Consider the following 12,079-nt stretch of genomic DNA (forward strand, 5'->3'; position numbering starts at 1 on the left):
GTTAACTGAGGTTCATAATACCCACTCAAGACTTGTTCTGAACATTATCAGTTGAGATGCTATTAAGTAGTGGAGAGAGGGAGAGAATAGACGGGTATGACACATCAGATAGTTTATAGCTGGTTCCAACTTGACCCACTGTTCTTTTTTTTTTTTAATCCAGATACAAGATACCTAATTTATTTCATAAATGTCTTGAAGACTATGATGCTCATGGACATCAATTATTTTCGTGTTCTTTAAGACATTCTTCAGGCAACAACAGTTCAATAACAGGAAAGAATGGCATCACAGGATTGCATCATGTTCTTCAAAATGAAATCTATTGATGGTTGAACAGTATAAACAACAAGGAACATAAATGGTCAGAAGGACCCAAGGGAAACAGGCCAATGAAATTAAACAAAGGAAATTTTATACTGTAAGGAGAAATCAAAGGGTTGCAACAGAACCCTGCATGAAGGGACAGAGCTCTTGAGTCCCAGACCTAGAGGCAGTTGAGAACCCGTGTGGAGTAAAGCCTGAGCTTTTTGGTTTCCTTTTGTGAGGCTATTTTCACAGTGTTAAATATAAAAAGAAATAATAAATAAATGTATTTTAAATCTATTTTTTCTTACATAAAATTAGACATCCACTGGCATCTATAACATATACACTCCTTAAAGAGAAGAAACACATATCAGTTTTTGAGAATTACAGTTTTCTAGACACTGTTGCCTTACTCTATTTAATCTTTCCAGAAGGCTTATCAATTATGAATTGTGATGGTTGTCCCAAATAATATCACACTGTCGCCAGGGCCACACAATGAGGAAGCGATGAGATTGGAATGGGACCAGCTGTACCTGACTCCAGAGTCTGTGCTATTTAACAAATAGCAGATGCATTGAATGCCATCTCCCTATCCAAGTCCTACTTTTTGTGACTGACGTGTTTCAGATCTTCTGTAATCTCCAGACCTCAATACTTAAATGTGACCCGAGAAAAGAAAACCAAAAAAAAAGAGCGGACTTCTCTTGAAAAAAAAAAAAAAAAAAGTTAAATGGCTTAGGTGGAGAGTATGGATGTATCTGGTATTTATTTGTACATAATAGCTAATAATTGACTTTGAATCCCAGTAAAGACATTGGAGTTCAACTCTGCATTGGAGTTGAAAGGGAGATGATGTAAAAACCTTAGCATAAAAAAGCCATGAAAAAAAGTAGTCCTACATGTGGTACTCAAAAGGGCAGCTGGAAGTCAGGGCACTGATACTCTTCCATAAGATGATATTTATCAGAGGAAGTAAAGGACGGGCACAAGCTTTTCGGTGACTCCATTTTCAATATTTATGTGACAGAAAACCGAAGTGGCACTTGGAAAACTACACTTCTCTGCCTGTACCTGTAGAATATTATAACCAAATGGCATTTTTTTTTCATGTCTCATGAATTGATTTGGTCAATGACTCTGTATTAGTTGAGTCGGATAGATATGCTTAGAAACTTTAGCAATTTTTTTTAAAAAAATTCACAGTGAGTAGCAATTTGGCAATGTTAAAAGTGAGATGTTTTCCTCATTTAATACAAATGGATTAACTTAGAGAAATAGAGGAAAATAAAAAATTGAATAAACAATATCTATCACTGACAACCTGAGTTAGAAACATATTTAGGTAACTAGAAGCCTAAATCATTACCTCTCCACTGGGCCAATGAAGATCACTCCAAGTATATTTATGGAGGATTTGTGTGAAGACACTTTGTCTTTGGCAAAAAGGGCTGGGGTTTGGAGTGCACCATTGAACTCATAGATAATATAAAAATAAAGTATTTGAAAGTTGGGTTCTATCATTTTCTCTGTCTTTTGTAGACCACAGAAAACTATTTTCTGTGTCTTTTGTAGACATAGGTAACACTATTACAGAAAAATATGAGTCTACCTATCATGATTGAAACATGATTGAAACAAATGATATGTAATTTAATGTAATAGTTCTTAAACTGTGCAGCTCTGCATCATCCTGCAGATCAGCTTCTTCATCTATATGATGGGGATTATAATAGTGCTGATTTCAAAGGATTTTTTGGTAGTGATCAGATGTGAGACTATATCTAAAAGTGATTTATAAGTTGAAGGGTACTATTCATGTGTAAGTTCTGGTGGTGATTATTATGGGGTAGTTCATACTTTAAGCGCTATTTCATGTGGCCTGTCATGTCATAAGAAGTTTGTGCAGTAATAAATGTATTTCCTTTGGTTTCACTAATTTCCTGTTTCATATTTCCTGTATAATCATGAGTTAGTTCTCACATGGAATCTTGGCTCTACCAAAAAGCAAGCAATTTAATTTTATAATTCAATCAAGGCTTGGAGATTTTTAAAATGTTACTTCCTCAATATTAAAGGGAATTCAAACTCCTGAATTAATGGGTATATAATTTTATATTTATATAATATAATTTATATATTTATATAATATTAAAAGAGAAGCTGTTGAACATACACCAGTCATTTTATAGTAAGAAGGAGAGATGAAATTAATCACGAGATCCCTGGTTTTATCTTATCTCTATCTTGCCATTTATATGACAGTAAGAAGAGAGTAGTGGAGTTATTAACTATAGCAGTTAGTAGAAACACAATTAATAATATATATAAGAGTCAAGGTATAAAGCCATAGAAATCCTAGAGTTTATTTTTTTTACAGTAAACTCTACCCCAACATGGGCTCGAACTCATGACCCTAAGATTGAGAGTCACATGCTCTACTGATTGAGCCAGCCAGGCACCCCCCCCCCCCCTGAGTTTTCTTTTAAACTAGACTTCCATTTCTGTCACTTCTATCCCTTTCAGGGATCTTAGGAAAATGTGAATGAAATATCCTGTTTTAAAAACTGCTTTTGTTTGTTTGTCTCTGGGGGCTTTTTTTTTGGGGGGGAGGATGGTACAGGATGAGGATAATGAAAATCTTCTTGATCCAAATGACATGCAGTCTGGGGTGTCATATATTGTTTTTGCATAGGAAGAATGATATTAATACCTCCAGTATGTATAGAGTCAAAAAATAGCTTTTGTCATAATATCTATTGCATGCTGTTCCTTTTCTCATAAGAAATCTGTCACCTTCATTTTAAGTTACAATGTGAATATGAGACAAGTGGATTCTGCAGTTGTTTTAGTGGGCTGGATGTAAAAATAATGATCTTGATGGAGCTATTCAGAGTATTATGTAGTCTCTGGAACCCCAGTAGTTTCTTAATCCTATTAATAGGAATAGTATCAGCTCTCCAATACATACATGACCAGTGACCAAATTTCTTTATTTTTAAAATTTTCAAATGGAACCATGTACTTGGGGATGCATTAAGGTGTATATGCTTGAGAGTTCTTGTGCTCAGGTTATTGGTTTTAAAATACAGATTGTTAGCGTTTTAAAAAGTTGCTATTTTGGGGTTGTCATGCTTAAAAGACATTTGGAAATAGCATTAAAAAATACTCCTACATTGAAAGAGCTGTTGCAAGTCATGAGGGAAAATGTGCTTGACATGACACTGATGTATTCGTACCTATTGAATCCATGGGTCCTTGGGAAGGTTTAGAGCCTATAATGGAATTTATTACAAAATGCCAACCAACAGGCCATATCTTAGGGGGGAAAAAGTCTTTTTTTTTATTAATCCTCCGGACAGAAACTTCACTGCTTGTGGAGTGCTTTTAATAGAGGATGAATAAGCAAAATGCACCAATTTGTGTAAGATTTTCCTCCACCTCCAACCATTAGAATAAGAAAGATGGGTCTTTGCCCCCTGCCACATCTAGGCCATGCTGACAGGTGAACCAGAGTAGGAAAACCACAAATGGAGGGAAATTTGCAAATGCCACTGTGCCAATAGTTTCCTGATGAAGTATCTTGATTATTTACTCGATGGAGACTGGAAGACAAGGGAGGGTATGATTGGCTAGAGATCCACTTTCATATTGGCACTTGCCTAATTCCTTCTGGTTGGAAGCCTTCAAGAGGGCGCATGAGCCAATTATAATTTCTAGATGTGTTTGTCGCGGGGGGTGTGGTGGGGGGGGAGTCAGTGCTGTGGACTGAGCACCCTGATGAGCCATGCATGGTCAGGGGAGATAGTATTCAATGGATGATGACTGGGTGGGATTGTAGAAACTTTCAAGGGAAAGTTTCATTGAGAGATAAATGTAACAGATTCTTACTCCATTCAAGACTGAAATCAAAGTTCGCTGTCCAAGAATAAAATGGCTTTTTAAAAGAATCCAGGGATCATCCTGATTTTCAACCCATAAGATAACACTTGGTAAATTCTCAAGGCGAATCCTACAGGAGCCATTCTTACCACTCTATGAATGTGTGTGTGTGTGTGTGTGTGTGTGTGTGTAAGAGAGAGAGAGAGAGAGAGAAGTTTCTGGTGAAAGCATTTTGGAAAATGCAGTATTTGGTATTGTTCAGTTAGCTGATCCAAGTATGTAGTTAAAATACACAGGGTTGATATCCCTGGACTACTTGCATCCAAAGAAAATGTCATCTGGTGGCCGAAAAACAATCTCAGTATTGGGCCCTATCAAATCTTTGGCCTGAATAAAAAGGAACATATCCCTTCCATGTATCGGCTTCCCAGGAATGAAGCAAGTGTAAGTACTTTTCAATTAGGTCATTTGTGAATTAGTCATTATGACACAACAACAACAACACAGTCTGTTTCTGCCAGATGAAAGGTAATCCAGTGCAGAACTTTCAAACGGTATTCATATTTGTGTTGTGACTGAAAAGTAATGAAAATAGTTTCCACAGGTCATGCAGAACTTCTCATGATTCAACCAGTATTGTTGAAAGTTGCAGGAAGGACACATTTATTGGAACCTATTTAAGTGAAAAATGTGATGAAGCCTGTGCTGAGGGGCCAATTTTTTTTTTTCTCCCACAGCAGCTGGGCCAGGGAAGGAGTGTGCAAATACATCCAATAAATTGGGAGCAGAATTGTGGATTTGAGCTTTACAGAAGTAGTAGAACCAATTCAGCTCCCACATGGACATGGGGACATGTCCACTCAGAACTCTGTGGGCACCTGCACGGTGGTGTGAACATCACAGTATTCCCACCACTGGCATGGTGCCTGCACATAATAGACACTCCAAAGGTATTTAGAAGCTCTAAGTTTCCTTCTATACTGTTCCTGTTATACTAAAATGGTGGTTTCTAGGAAAACAGACACTATATGCCATGGGTGCGTTTGCCCTATTGCCATATTGCGTGGATTAAGAGTGTGAATTCTGGAGCCAGACTGTTTGGACTCAGACCTCAATTCTCTGCCACTGCAGAGAAGTATGTAGAAGACTGACTGGACAAGCTCCTTTATCACCCTGCCCCAGGATCCTGCCGTGTACAACGCACGTACTCATAGTACCTACTCATGGAGTTGCTGTTAGGATTGAATGTGTTAGTATCTGCAAAGAATGGAGCCTAGAACAAAGTAAATAACTTGTTCAGTGAATTTTGTTTTCCTCTAAAGATCAAGGGAATGCTTAGCTTTATCAACTTCTGTGAACAACGTGGGTTACCCTCCCCTCCGCCTCCCCAGCAGGTGATTAGAGAAGGCTTGAACCAGAGCTGCTATGCCAAGAGTCTTACCACTTATTTGGAAATTAGTCATCCATGTTCTCCTTGTGGTTGGTCCCTTGAGAATTTGGCCCCTTCCTTGTTTCATAATGGGATAAATACGGATGGGATGGTGAAATCAGGACCTTGTTGACTTGGGAGAAGGAGGTGCGGGGGGAAGAACACGAGCCCATGCGACAAGGCACACGGCTTCATTCTAGTTCCCTGCTAGGCAAGTCACTCTGTTTCTCATTGAGTAGGAGGGCCCTGCTTGGGCAATCGAAGGGGTTATTATATGCATGAGCACTGAAATTAAAAGATGATTGGAAAACCTTAATGACCGTGTGTGAGGCACTGATAGACCAAGACAACAGTCATTGCTAGGTGTATTTCCAAATTAATTTAACTTCGCTTGCCTTATATAATGTGAATGGGGATTTTCCTTAAACATGGGCTCATGTTCAGGAGACTTGGTGCAGCTCTGGACCAGAGGGGAGGGGCACAAAAAAAAAAAAAAAAAAAAAAAGGTGATTCAGCTCTATACTCAGTTTCTTTTGTCTTTATACCCACTGTTTCCTTCGTCTTTTCTTCTTCCTTTCCATAAATCTTGTCTGGGACCCAGTGACCCTATCACGCCTCCTCTGCTCTCTGTGGAGCCCCACCTTGGCTGCTCTCACCTCTCATTCTTGGGCTACTCATCTTTCTCCTGTCAGTTACATAATCTCTTGAAACCCAGTTTCATGGTCTGTGAAATGGAGCAGAGGTCAAGAGACATGGTATGTAAGTGCCTGGTATACTTTAGCTGCCCCTCCCTGCCTCTTACTCTGTTAAAGATTAGCAGATCAGTCTTTTATCTTAGAAATTCCAACTATGATACCAACTGATCAGTAAACACTTTTATGATAAATAGCTAACATTTTAACAGTAATTTCCTGGCAACTACACTCCTTTGAAAAAGAGGGACTGTATCATGATGGACCTGTGGGGACACTGGGCAAATGAGTGAAGACTGTGGGGCACAAGGAGGCACTTTGGCCACTATTGGTGATGACTGTAGTGCCTTTGAGCACTGCTTTGGGATTTCTAGAAAGAGAAGAACTCTGCCCAAGGTGGCTCTGTCATGACCACGCATCCTTGGCAGCTGACCATCTTTCGTTAAGGCTACCAGTGACAGTCAGTACAGGCTTCCTTTTTCTAGTCTGGGATGGAGTGAAGGGGAAATGTGAGCCTCTCTGGTTCCCTGGGTTGACCAGAGACATAAATGACAGTAGGAGCAACAAGGAGCCCAGAACCCAGCGTGGAGTCCTCTGTGCTGGGACCATGGAACTGGGGCAGGGCAAGGACAGCACAGGCAAGAGATCATTCCCTGCACCAAACATCACACTGGAGGCATTCAGCTTGTCCCTTGGGGAGGAATGTTGGAGAAAGGGAGACATTAGGAGCCAGGCCATTGCCACTGCACTTGAGAGTTCTGATAAAAAAAAGTCTGCAGACGGTCACAGTAGGAAATGTGTTTTAAGAATTTCAGATGAGGTTTGTTTTGTCCCCAAGCCCTCTGGTTACCATGGTTTGTTGGGGTTTTTATCAGAGCTACTGAAAAATACATTTCTGAAGTGATGTCATGAAAGCATTCTTTTTTCTCGGCTTTTGGGGAGATTTTGCATTAGCAATAAAAATGCTCGCAAGTGCTGTCGGTACCAAGATGTTTTCTCTTAAAAGTTCTGGTCAGTTCAATTTGGGGATCGTGCTAATTAAATGTGACAGTGAATCTCTGTGGCTTTTATAAACTGCTGGGAGGTCCATCTCATCTACCACAGTATTCTTTAAACAGGCCTTCTCCACATGGGCGTATCATCTTTCAACCGAGGAGGAAAATCAAGAGCAGAAAGTGACAAGCTGCCTTCACGCCAAATAAGACACTACCTCTGCCATCCCCCTCTCTAGCTTTTGGGATTGACAGCCATCATCCAAGGGGGGAGAGTCGTCACGTTGACACATAAATTATACCTTGACTCCTTTAAAGACCTTCTCTTGTTCTTTTTGCCAACGTTGCATTGACCAGTAGAAGTGAAAGGCCTTCGTGCTCATAGGTTTCACATTTCAACTCTAGATTAGAATCTACGTGAGGCTATTGTAAATACTCGGTAGGTACAAAAATCGCACATGTGATAATTCAACTTCTTCTTCATTTCAGGTATTAGGACTTATGGTTGTACTTTCTTACCTCAAACTGGCCACAGTGCTGGAAGCAGCTAAATGAATTCACATTTAGAGGTCAATTATTTTTTAAAGCATTGCATGGGTATGCTTTAATTTGTACTCTTGCTCAAAGAGCAAAGAGTGAAGTGTGTGGTTTTAATGAATGCTTTATGTTTGTGTTTTCCCTTAAATTCTCATTATTTCTTTGAAAACAACTCCAGTGGTTTAATATATTCCATTTCACTTTTTAATTTTTTTCATCACACTCTATACTGAGTCTAGAGTTTAGATTTTATTTTTTATATTTTATTTTATTTTTTTAAGATTTTTATTTATTTATTCATGAGAGACACACACACACACACACACAGAGAGAGAGAGAGAGAGAGAGGAGGAGACACAGGCAGAGGGAGAAGCAGGCTCCATGCAGGGAGCCCGATGCAGGACTTGATCCCAGGACTCCAGGATCACGCCCTGGGCCAAAGGCAGGCGCTAAACCACTGAGCCACCCAGGGATCCCTGAGTTTAGATTTTAAAGCCTTGTTTCTTCAAGTTTTTGTAAGACCTATCTCTTGAAAGTGTGTCTGTTTAGGTTTCTCAGTGATACTGTGTTTGGGTGGTATAAAGTAGTAACCGTGTGTCTTGGTCCCTGGTGATATCTGAAGGATTTGGAACCCAGAGCTTTCCTTCATCTATTTTGCTCTAGTCCAAGTGGCAAAATGGATATATTTTATTTTAGTATGGGATGCTCTCTGCTAATGTTTTTTTTTTTTTTTTCCTTTGGAAGAGTACATCATTTTAACAGTCACCATGGTATTAGCTCAGGGTTGGCTATAATGTTTTTATATTTGTATCTGCTGTAATATTTTTTATCTTCTAGAATTTCTTTTAAAATGGAAATCATCACACTCATATATTGATTTCAGAAGCTGTAACAGACTATAAACATAAAGAACAGTATGTGATATGGAGAATGTTAAATGATTAGGGGACCAGGCAGTGCATACTGTGACATTTTCATTTAATGGTGCCTACCTGGCAGTTGAAGAGTGTAATCCAGGGGATGTAGGCATAAGAAGGAAGGAATAGTTTGCCTAAACTCTGAGCCCATCCCTTCCACTGACAGTTCCAAAAGGCTATGCTAAAGATTGATGCCAAAAAAAGGAAATCAAAGATAATTATATGTTTGGTGTTTTATTAACTTTCTTACCATGGTGGAAAGGGACGTGAGTACCAAGATAGTGGAGTAACAAGGTGGACTGAGGCGAGTCCACCGGGGAAGAGCTATAGTGGACTCTCCTTCTCTGACTCTCCATTTGACATTTGAAGAATACAGTTAGCACCTTCTTTCTTTATCAAGTGTCTCTTGATTGGGTTTACCAAAGCTCTTCATGGCCCCTGCTTCCTATCATATAAACAATTTATCAAGAAATACCATTGTTTTGTAGTCAGTGGAATGGAAATGCACGCGCGCGTGTGTGTGTGTGTGTGTGTGTGTGTGTGTTGGAGAAGGGACACATTGTGCCAGTTTACTAAGACCGTATGTACTCTACAGCCAATCTTATCTAAGCAGCTCCAAAAAATTTTTGGGTGGAGTCTTGAAGATGATTATTTGACAGTTGTATGATGCTGAGACACACAGTACAATCTTGAGAACCACAGGCCTAAATAGCAATGGGCCATTTTTTGTGCCTGGCATTCAGTGCTGCAAATGACCTGGATAATGCACTATCTGTCAAAAAGTCATCACAGCCCTGTGCTTTCTCATTTCTGCAGCTTTACTTGTATCAGACACCCAGGATTTCCTCTTCTCTGCTTATCTAAATCCCACTTCTTTTCCAAGGCCAGTTTCAAGTGGCTTATCTGCCATGAAGAATTCAGCTGTGGTGGTTCCCTCTTCCTCTGAGCTCATAGATGTTATCAGTTATACCACTTCTCCCACTATTCATCAGCTATTCATCAACTGGCATTTGTACTTCTGTGTTGTCTTTTTGTGGTATATGACCTGTGTCACTTTTGTGTGCTTCTCAAGCAGATATGGGTCATCTCCTTAATCGAGATACGGGGAACCAGGGCAGCATGGCTTGAAATTTTTTGTATTAGCATTAATTAATCAGATCCAATGTTCACGGCAGGGGTTATGAAACGTACTGGTTACTTGATTGTAAGACAATTATAAACGGACAGTGAGTAGATCTTGATGTTCTTTTATTGTTCATTTGTTCTGCACTTAGCCAGGCACAGAGCTGGTCCATACCTCAGTATCAGGACGTATATGGTGACCCCATGGGCCCAGAGAACCACATACTCGTGCTTCTCATTCTTACCATTTAGTGACCCATGTGCCCTGCCCTGTGGTAGATACTTCACACATACTAATTTATTTAATCCTCATGGTAGCTTTTTCTGTTAGATGCTCTTATTTACATTTTACAGATGGTGAAGGGTCTCAGAGGGTTTGAGTCACCTGCCCAAGGTCTCATGGCCCATCAGGATGGAACTTGGATTTGAACCAAAGTCAGAATAACTCACAAGAAAGAGCTTTTATCACTCCTTTCCACTAAACCAAAGTTCTGTTGCTTATAGTCCACGTTGCCTTATTAGCTCTCTAGTTTTTGGCCACTCAGAGCTGAGTAGCCACAGTTTCTATGCTATCATCTTGCCATGACTGAGTCATGTTTCTGGACATTTGAACTTCATAGTCAGCTACTCGCATGGTCAGACATAGCCTTCATGGGAGGTAAGTTCTCATTAATTGTAAATGGAGGGGTGTTGGGGAGTTGTAGCCAATGGCCAGGATATCACAGAAAAGAAATTCTGCCAATAGTAAGAGAAGGAAACACTTTCTCCTCCATCACTCATACCACAGACATCACACACACACACACACACACACACACACACACACACTCCTCATATCCTTGGAAGCAAAAAGTAATTGGGTTTTATATTCAGTAAAGTGCAATTAGATTTTTCTTTACTCACTTTTAATGCTATGTTAACATTTACTGATACAATGAAGAAACAGCTTACATCTGTTGAGATAATTCCTGATTCAAATGTGGATTTCTTTATGTTATATTGTGATTGGACAGTTACTTTGTAGCTAAGGAGTTTACGCATTAGCTAAGGATAGAAAAATGTCTCAGCTCCTTCTGTTGGGTGTGCCAACTCTTTCAGCTGTTCAAGAAAGGATGTAAGGAGAAATTGTTTAGAAATGACAGCATGGGGTGAATGCTGGCATCAGGTGTCAGCGATGCTATTCTTGGTTGTGCTTCTGGATTGCTAATTTAAAGTGAGTGATTTTCCCTCAGTGTCTTCAGCTGGTTAGTAAAGAAGTGCTCCATGATGATATTTTCCTAAGCAACATTTGGGTTTCCATCATCTCCTTTTGGCATTCTCAAGTTAACACTATCTTAAGATTTCAGACATCTATCTGATCCGCCTCTAAAGGCTTAATGGAGTGATTTGAACCATCAGAGAAACCAAGCTTACTGTGTCTTCATTTTTTTTTTTTATTAGTCTGGGTTAAAACAGTCATTCTCAAATGTATGTGTATCAGGACTCACCTGGGAATAGGTCAGTGTAGTGCTGTTTGGCCCATAGAAGGACAAATCTCTAGGGGAAAGTCTCAGGTCTCAGGAGTCAGCATTTTCAAAGAGCTTCTTAGGAAACCACAAAGCACACTAGTGATTAATGACCTCTGGTTGCACCATTCACCAGATCAAAAACAGTTCATTCAAAAGTTGTTCATGACTGCTTGATCATATGGTTAATAGATTTAATAAATAAAAATATGAGATGCCCAGTTAAATTTGAATTCTTGATAAACAGTGATTTTTTTTTTGTATACATATGTCCTATGCTCTGTTTGTATCCTACTTTTTTTTATTTATTTTTTTTTATTTTTTGTATCCTATTTTATTTTACCTGGCAACTTCTCATGCTATAGAAATTCATGGTGGTCTTGCTTGTTTCACAACTGTTGATACTAAGAGGTCAGAAAGGATCCTGATACAAAAAGAGGTGTGTGGAGGCTTTGGTACTGCTTGTTAACTAACATCTTAATCCTTTTGAAGGATATTAGAAGTTTCAAGATTCCTTTTTTTCTAATCTTTTATTCATTTTTGTGCCTTTATGCTATATTTTGCCAATGTTGCATTCACTTTTATTTCTTAAATAAATTGAAGAGTTTGTTTGTTTTTGAGTGCAAAGGAATTTAGCTACATGGCTCCTATTAAGCCATCACTTCATGTGGAAATTTGTTCCAAGGCTTCTCAT

The 12,079-nt window shown here is 39.2% G+C and overlaps 1 protein-coding gene across 5 annotated transcripts in view; it reads left to right on the forward strand.

Moving 5' to 3' along the window:
* Positions 1–12,079, forward strand: part of FLRT2 (fibronectin leucine rich transmembrane protein 2) — a 100,473-nt gene that overhangs the window by 30,879 nt on the left and 57,515 nt on the right. For 2 of the 5 annotated variants that reach the window (XR_007412465.1, XR_007412467.1), the window contains one exon: positions 164–2,248. The exons of the other annotated variants lie outside the window; for them this stretch is intronic. The gene's annotated coding sequence lies outside the window, so the exon portion shown is untranslated. Of the gene's footprint in view, positions 1–163; positions 2,249–12,079 lie in introns of those variants that run through there. 5 annotated transcript variants of the gene reach the window in all.

The sequence above is a fragment of the Canis lupus genome, chromosome 8 (genome assembly GCF_003254725.2).
Source record: "Canis lupus dingo isolate Sandy chromosome 8, ASM325472v2, whole genome shotgun sequence".
NCBI lineage: Eukaryota > Metazoa > Chordata > Mammalia > Carnivora > Canidae > Canis > Canis lupus.